Below are 8,866 nucleotides of genomic sequence, written 5' to 3'. Positions count from 1 at the left end.
CTCTAGAAACAATGCAGATCAGAACACCATAGGTGACTTATTCAAAGTACTGAAACCACAGACAATGACCACAAAAAATCCCTGCCAACCAAGAATCTGTGTCCAGTGAAAAGAGTCTTCAAATTACTGAAAGCAAAGACCCAGGAGAGTTTCCTGGAGTTTATAACAAGTGGAAGTGAAACACATGGCAAAAAACCCAGGCCTTGGGAAGGGACCTGCAGCTTGCATGGAGGAAACAGAATCCCATGACCACAAGGGCAGTGAAGGCGGTGGGGACACGCCTACTCATCAGAGGCCAAGTGGGACTGGGCTACCTGAAGACGAGTTTGAGAGGGTCTGTGTAGAGGTTAAAATAGGCCCCAGAGGATCAGTGTGGAACAGAGGAAGGTGGCCAAGAAGCCACAGGAAAGAGGCATGGATACTAAATAGATCATGTAAAAGAGTGACAGAATGGGACACGGGTGGGAAATGGAAAGATAAGTGGAAAATGGCAGTTTTCATCCAGATGTATCAATAATTACATTAAATGTAATTGTATCCAACCTGCAAAGTTCAATACACTTAAGCTCTGTTAATAGTTAAATACAATTAAGTGGTTGAATAAAATTAAAAATCAAGGATCTTCAGGATGGAAAACAAGGGAACACCCAACTACGTTATTAATAAGATACCAAAAAATATGTTAAGCATAGTAAGACATAGATGGGTCAAAACTAATGAATGGAAGAAGAACTACTTCTAACATGAATCATACACAATGAAGTGATAAGTTAGTGTCAGACCTTGGGATATTGCCAGAGATTATAAAGGAAAGTTCATCAAGACAAAGGGGTTGAGTTCATCAAGAAAGCATAATGATCATTAATCTGTATGCACTCAATAACAATCTGAGATGAAACTGAGATGAATCCATATCTACACACCAGTGTACAAAGTAATAGCAAGCTATCTTCTCCTGTCAGGAGTGCTTGGAATCTCACCAAAGACAGCACACTGGGCCACAAAATAGGCCTTAATAACTTTAAATAGGTTAAAAACTATTCAGAGTGTGTTTTTTGACCTACACAGAATTGAAACCCAGAAAGATAGCTGTAAAATCCCCCAACATTTGGTGATCAACCAGCATATTTCTACTTTACCCATGAATTAAGAAGAAATTAAAAAGTCAAAATACTTTTTTTTGAAGGAAATCAAAACTGCAGCATGTCAAAATTATCAGCACTTATACTTCTAAAATATATAATAAAATTTCAAAATATAATTGAGATTTTAGAGACATCATAAAAAAGAAATATACCATGTTCATAGACACTTTTTTCCTCTTGAATTGACCTACTGGATCATTTCACCAGATAAAAATCTCAGTAGGGATTTTTGTAGAAACTGACAAAATAATTTGGCAATTTGTACAAGGCCTACCAACCTGAAAGGTATGAAACACTTTTAAAAAATGAGAAGAAATATGGAGGATGTCTAGTTTGCTTCAGTGATCAAGATTACATGGTATTGGTGTATGATAGGCAGAGCTCACTGGATCAAACCAGTGATGAGAAATAGAGCAACTCTCCTCCATGGTCACTTGTTTGACTCTGAAAGCACCAAGATTAATTAATGAAGAAAGGATTTTGTCTCTAACAAATCATTCCAGATTGACATTTGTATGAACAAAATGAGCCCTGACTCTTATTTCTCACCGTAGACATTAAACTAATTCAAAATGGCTCAGAGGCCCAGGAATAAAACCTAATATCCTAAATAACATGAGAGAAAACAATAGAAAATCTTTCTGACCTTGGAGTGGCCAAAGGTTTTTATTTGTTGTACAGAAACAAACAATTTTTAAAAATAGCAAAACAGAAAAACCGAAACCAAACACAAACCTTAAATAAAAATCTGATTTTAAGTAGCATTGGAACATGGATCAGCACTAACAATGTTTACTCCCCTGAATCTACCTACAGTTAAGGAAAAAACACTTAAGATGTGGACCAGAAGAAATGCTAACCAGATGTGTCTAACAAGGGAGCTGTCTATTCCAAGATGCTATCAGGTTAATTAAAAGGGAGATAAACCATCAGTTGAAGGGGGGTAAAGAGTCAAATAAAAACTTCACAAAATTCAAGATGAGCTGGAGACCAACAGACATGAGGTTGGACGTCAGCCTGGTGCTCATCATAAGAGTGATGCACCTTAAATGAGCTGCAGTCCCACTGCCTGCCACTACTGGCAGCAAGTGGACCACAACCAGCTCTGGGGCGCCTGCGCATGACAAGACCTGGGGTCCTTCCTGGTCACAGCATCAAAGGCGTGGGACACAGTGTTGCAATTGCTTATGATGCTAAACACAGCCTGCCTATGTGACCTGGTGGCTCCACACAAATGCTCCGTGATCATCAGTTTCAGGAGTTTGAGAGAGTCCAGCTGTGGTCAGCTGATAGTGCATGAATGAGGTGAAGCAGGTCCCTGCAGTGGGCCACTCCCCAGCAATGATGAGACCGAGAGCCAATATGTGCCCCAACTCTAAGACACTTGAAAGGACATTCTAGGACCCACACATCTAATTCATGGACAGAAAGCAAACTCTTTTTGCCTGGAGCAAGGGTGAGGGCCATTTGGCTAGGCAGGGGCAGGAGGAGCCTTGAGGGATGAAAGTCCAGCTTTCCCACAGCGTCCATGGGGCCCTGGTTCTTGGCCCCTGCAGATACCAAGACCCCCAGATGCTCAGTTCCTCATGTGAGGTGACACCAAGTGTGCCCCCTCCCTCTGTGACCCTCCCGCTTTCAATCATCCCTAGGTCACTTACAATGCCCATCACAACCTAAATGCTATTTGAACACTTGTTAGGCTGTGCTATTTATGGACTAATGATAAGAGGAAGGTCTGTCATGTTCAGTATAGACAGTGTTTGTGGGATTTTTTTTTGACCCGGGATTGATTGGCCCCAGGGCTGGGAACACTCAGGCACAAAGGGCCAACCATGTTCTCAACTGAATTGTCATGGTGGTTACATGTGTCTGTGTACTTGTCAAAAAGCATTAAGCAGATGTAATCTTAAAATAGGTACATTTCATTGTGCGCAAACTATACTCCCCAAAAGCTGGTAGAAAAATAAACGATGTGACATTTTGGTTGAAGGCAAGTGGATGTTAAAATGTGCCCTAGGCTACCTGCAGTCGTAAGATTCTTGAGAATCCTGCTGAAACAGAGCGCTCTGTCTCCACTGAAAGACATCCTTCAATGTTAGGGAGCAGAAGGCAAAATCAAAGCAGGGGCTGACGTGGCTTTGGTGGCAGGGAGGGTGGTAACTCAGTCTTTCCCTGTACCGTGGGGAGGCAGAAGGGGGCAGATTCTCTCCTCTGATGTGTCCTTAAAATAAGAAATGCTGGTGACAATGTGAGTGTGGGGCAGGGGGCCATAAATTGATGAGGCCCCTGGAGAAGAGACAAGTCATCTGCAAACTGGGAAAGTCAGGATACCTGAAAACAGCCACTGCCCACCTGCCATCCTGGATGTCTGCTGACAAGTGTCCCCTGTATTTTGGAGGTGAAGTCTAACACATCTCCAGCTCACCCAAGAACCCAGTTCAGCCAGGAACCAAGAGGCTGCCGACCCAGCAACCTGATCTAAGCTGCCACGTGGGTTTTATTCCCACCAGTGTCACCATTGTCTCGGGGTTTTCCTGTACCTCCACCTGGCTCTCGCCTCACAGAGTGACTCCTTTTTGACATTCTTGATCTTTTGTCCTGTTGGTATGTGACTATAGGAGCTTGAGCTGCATCTGAGGTTGGTTGGCTTTGTTCCAACAGCCGTTAGGCCTCAGAGAATGTTCTCTTGGCCTTTTCCTCCTAAGTGTAGACCATGATCACAAAACAGCTGATGCACAGGTAGACAACACTGTATCTAGAGTCTCATGATGTCTCTGTTCCTGACCATAAAAATGGTAAAGGAATAATGGTCTTTTCTTTATCAGGAGTTGACTCAAATGCATTACGTATGCCACATTCTCAGCCCAAAGTACTGTGTTGCCATAAACACACGTGCAGCCTCCCACAGACGTTCATCTCCCCATGCATACATATGCAAAGACATATGTCATCTTTATTTTCAGTCCTGTATTTCCATCCGTGTACCTTAGAAGACCTTCTTAGTGGTCCTCTTTGCACACATACTTGGGTTTGAAGCCCTGCCTGCCCCTGGATTAGTGGTTTATCCAGGAGACTTAAGTCTTGAGACTGATTTAGACCAATCCAAATTATCTCCTGGGGTTGGCGGAGGGAAAAACCTTTCCAGAGATCAAGGTCTTTCTAACACCTGAACAAAATGGGTCTTGATAGCATGAAAAGGGGGAGATGGATATTGGGAGGCAACACGAGGATCCATTGCATGTGCTCGGTCTACCTACCTACCTTAAATCAGAGACCAGGGCAGCCATGCTTTTTTTGGACAGGATGCATTTAGCTGAGAATGCAACATTTTGTTTGAGGTTCAGCTTGAATTCATTCATTCATTCCTTGAGTGTTAGCTGAGAACTTACTACATGACTGAAACTGAGGATGCTGCAGACAGTGATTGAATTGCTAAATAAGTAACCTCAGAACTTGCTAGGAGTGATGTGGACAGGAAGAAGCCAGGGCAGTGGTCAGGACAGTGATGGACTGTTTGGTTCACTAATTCAGGAGTTTTGGTCAGAGAAAAGAACCTGGGGTGGTGTTTGAGCAGATCCTGAGAAGGATCTGGCTCTGGGAAGAGCTGGCAGGTAAGGAGATGAGGAGAGGGGCAGGCTCACCCTGAAAAGACCCTGTGGGAGTGTCTTCAGGTGGTGTCTTTTGAGGGCTCTGGTCTCTTGGGTAAGAAGGCTGTTCACAGGCAAGACCCTTTGGCCAGCCCCTCGCCTGTTCTAGAAGGTGTCCCTTCCCACTTGCCCCTGGAGGTGACACATGGAGACAGTGTCTCTGTCCTTTCCACAAGCCTCAGAGCAGGAGTCAGAGGCCGTCACAGGACGTGTGTGTACTAGGTGACTCGGGCTCTCCCACCCGAAATTCCTTGGCCGGTGCAGTTTTCTTCCCCCACGTAGGGAGGGGCTAGAGAATTCTGAGCTGAGAACTCAGATTTCTCACTGGAAGTCTGTAAAGTCAAAGGACAAAACTAGAAAATCTTCCCCGAGGCATAACTGACACCATGAGGACCACGTTAGTTTTCCAGAGTCAGAAACCAGTCAAGGGAGGCTGGCCTGGGAGCATGCGGGCAGGAGGACGGGGCATCAGAGTCCTGGGCTTCTCTCTCACTGCAGGGCTGACATGAACTCAGGGTACGGTGAACCTACTAACGTAGACTTTTGTAGCAGGGAAAATGGAGGCACACAGTCCAGGTGACAGAGAAAGCCTTTGTGCCATCTCCTAATGCAGACTTTATTCATCCACCTGACAAGGGGCTCTGCAAATGCTGCACTTACAGGGACGAGCCTCTTCCTCTGTACTACAGGGTGTCAGCATTCGAGGCAAAGGGTGTTCGTTCGGAGGCATTTTAGATCAAGAAGACGAGTCTCATCAATTGAACTATTAATCAAGCTTTCGGTGGATACACCCACACACCCACCCGGCTTCCCCCAGCACCCACGGACCCTGCCCTTGTTCCAAGACCAGTGGACCACACTGATGGTAACTGCCCCTCAGCCTGCCGAGGGAGGGGCTATCAGCACAAATACACCTGTATTAATCTCAGACGAGGACACATGATTGGGGGAATAAAGGTGGTGGAGTGTCGGGTTCTAGGAGAGGGTGCTGTGGACTTTTATGTGATCAAATCAAGTGTTTGAGAAAACATTCCCTTACCCAAGTGTACAGGTTAGTGGAGGGCCCAGGATTCTAGGTTGGAAAGTGGAGGGTTCTCAGGAAAGAGGGGGGAGGATCAGTGGAGCAGAGGAAGGGGGCTGAGGAGAGGAAGGAGGAATGGGAAAGGGAGGACTGTGGAATGACACAGGCCAAATGATGCTAGGCACACATGAGGGTCCCCCGTGGATCTCACTTTATCTATACAGCAGAGATTAAGGAAAACACATGAAGGCCAGCGGAGGAAGGGGACAGGAGGGACGAGGGGCAGGAACGAGGAGGCACTGGGGACTGAAGCTGAGCAAGGACGTCAGGACCCACCACTGTGCGTGGCTGCCACACACTAATGAAAACGTGAAGAGGGCTGCCCGGAGTCTCCCCGCCACATGGCATGGTGTGGGTGCTGTGATTGTGCACACAATCTTTCCAAGCTCTGCTTTAAATAAGTAATAAGAAAAATATCCCAGGAGAAATAAGCACCCAGAAGAGAGAAGAGGGGCTCTTGTCTGGGTGGCTTCATCACCACTCTGTCCTCTCTGAGTCTCAGCCTCTTCCTCTGTGTGTGGGGGGATGGCCGCACCTTCCTGCTGGCCCCTGGAGTGCCGTGACTCTGCTGTTGCAGCTGATGTGAGGAAGGGTGTGTGGGGGGTCATAAGTCACAGCTGCCCTCAGGAGGGGGAGGCATGCAGGTGCTGGACAAGTTGGCCATGCAAATGGGTGTGGTGGCCTGCAGCTGTCCTTACCCACAGGAGGGCTGGCCGGTCTCTGATTGAGACTGACATCCTGTGTTGGTCATCTGGAGTTACCTCAGCAAAGTATCACCGAGAAGGTGTCTGCACAGCAGGAACTTATTCCTTTCTATTACCAAGACTGCAGTCCAAGGTCAAGGTGCTGGTGAGGGAGGTTTGGTCATGAGCCCTTTTCCAGGCTCCAGGAAAGCTGCCATCTGGCTGTGTGCTCTTGTGGCTTCTCCGTGGTCTCTTCTTATAAGGACACTAATATTGGCCCCACCTTTGTGACCTTAATCAACCTATTTTCTTCCTCAAAGGCCTCATCTCCAAAGTGTTCACAGTTGAGGGTTAGAACTTCAACATTGGAATGGGGTGTGCAAATATCCATACAGATGGGGAATTCCACCTGAATTATGCAGTGATTGAGTGTGGCCCAGCCCTTATGCAGAGGTCTTCCAAGTCTACCTGGACATTTGAGAAGAGACAGGAGCAGATGATCAGTTCCTTCTCGGGGAAGCCATTGGGTCACCGTCCTAACTTTAGATGGCAGCCCTGCCAGGTTTCTAGGTTTCACCCTAAGTTAAACCAGCTGAGAGGGTAATGCTGGCACCCCTCAGGGCTTTGGGTTAGGGACCAGATTGTTGGTAGGAGTTGCAGAAAGCCCCATCTTATTGGACCAGGTGGGGTCATGTGCTAGACCTTGAACCAATCACTGAGGCCAGAGGAATGCTGGATAATGGTTGGTTGTCAGCTGGTGCCCTGGAAGCATTTCTGCCGGAGGGGTGGGCTCAGGCCCAATCAGGAGACCATGGCCTGAGAGGGGTCAGGGGTCAAGTTCCCCAATGCCCCAAGCAGATGAGGGGCCAGACTTTTCTTGTCCTTAGATATGGCCAGTGCCCATCTTCTTGAAATAATAGGCCACTCTGTCTTCTCTCTCATTTTTTTTTATCATTTAGAAATGATTTCCAATGTCTGGGATGACAAATCAATGTACAGATTGGATAAACACTGGGCACCCGTGAAAAGCACAACTAAATTACGGGGTTCAGGGATGTCTCTTTGCTGCTGTTCTGCTTCACCTGCATTCCCCACAGCAAACACAGCTCCTTAATTTGCAGTATTCAGGGCATAGATTTTTTTCTTTGCCTAGTAACAGGATTAGCTCAAATCAAATATCCAAAATAGTTCATCTGTCCCCTCGCCTTTGAAAGGAGCTTATTTGGGGAGCAGCAACCCAGAAGGAAATCATTGAACCACACTTGGCTTCCTGCTCTCGCAAAGCCACAAACTCTCTCACCCTCATCTTCAGGGGGAGGTAGGCAGAGCCACCAGCTACCCAGCATACATACTGCTACCTGGCCCATGGGTTGTCTGAGCAGAGTGTCATCAAACTGCTGTCTCAGACCCCAGGGTCCAACAGGGGCATGTTTTAGAGACATGTGTGCCATTGATGAGGTTGGACAGAGTAACTTCTTGGGGACAGCTATGTTAACACTCCTGTTTTCCAGAAACAGCCAACCACTATTTCCTGGGTTGATTCTTTGAAAACAAAAAGTGAGACCAGTGCAAGCTTTCAGGGTATACAGATGACTAAAGCTTGTGATTTCATCCTCACATGAGGAGGTCCAGTCAATAGGCAGTTGCTTGTTTTGTAAACCGAATTTTGAATTTGATAGGAAAATATGCAAATGCCACACTAATTTCCCCAAAGTGTGAAGCAACTTTTTTTTTTTTTTTTTTTTTTTTTTTTTTTTTTAAGAAAGAGAAAGATTGGACTTTCAATTCAGGAAGAGTCACGTGATTGTCACTATTTTTGTCTTCCTAACAAGGTGAAGGTCAAGGTTTGTCATTTTGTGCCTTGCTTTAAATACTCCAGAAAACCAAGCCCCCACAATGGATCCCCCAAAAAGGTATGTCCAAAGGTATGTCCCCCTGGTACTTTCGAATGGGAACATACTTGGAAACAGAGGCTCTCAGGGAATCTGAGAAGATCCCATCCTGGACTTCTCCAGCAGCCACTGTCGTTAAGAGCAAAGGGACAGATAGGATAGCCAGAGGAGAAGCCCAGGTCAAAGGCCACATGGGGATGAGGTGGGGATTGGCCATGTGCCCCCACCCCCAGGCCAAGGTGCTCTGGGAACCACCAACACAGAGAGACTGAGCCTTCTTTCTAGGTGATTGTGGTCCAGCTGGTACCCCAGCCTTTCAAGATAGCTCCTGTCATTTTAAGTCACCAAGATTGTGGCCACTTGCTATGCCTCCTAGGGACACTGATAATATAAGCCCACTCATGTGCTTCAAGACTCG

Source organism: Ictidomys tridecemlineatus, assembly GCF_052094955.1.
Source record: "Ictidomys tridecemlineatus isolate mIctTri1 chromosome 1 unlocalized genomic scaffold, mIctTri1.hap1 SUPER_1_unloc_2, whole genome shotgun sequence".
Lineage (NCBI taxonomy): Eukaryota > Metazoa > Chordata > Mammalia > Rodentia > Sciuridae > Ictidomys > Ictidomys tridecemlineatus.
This window is presented reverse-complemented; position numbering follows the sequence as displayed.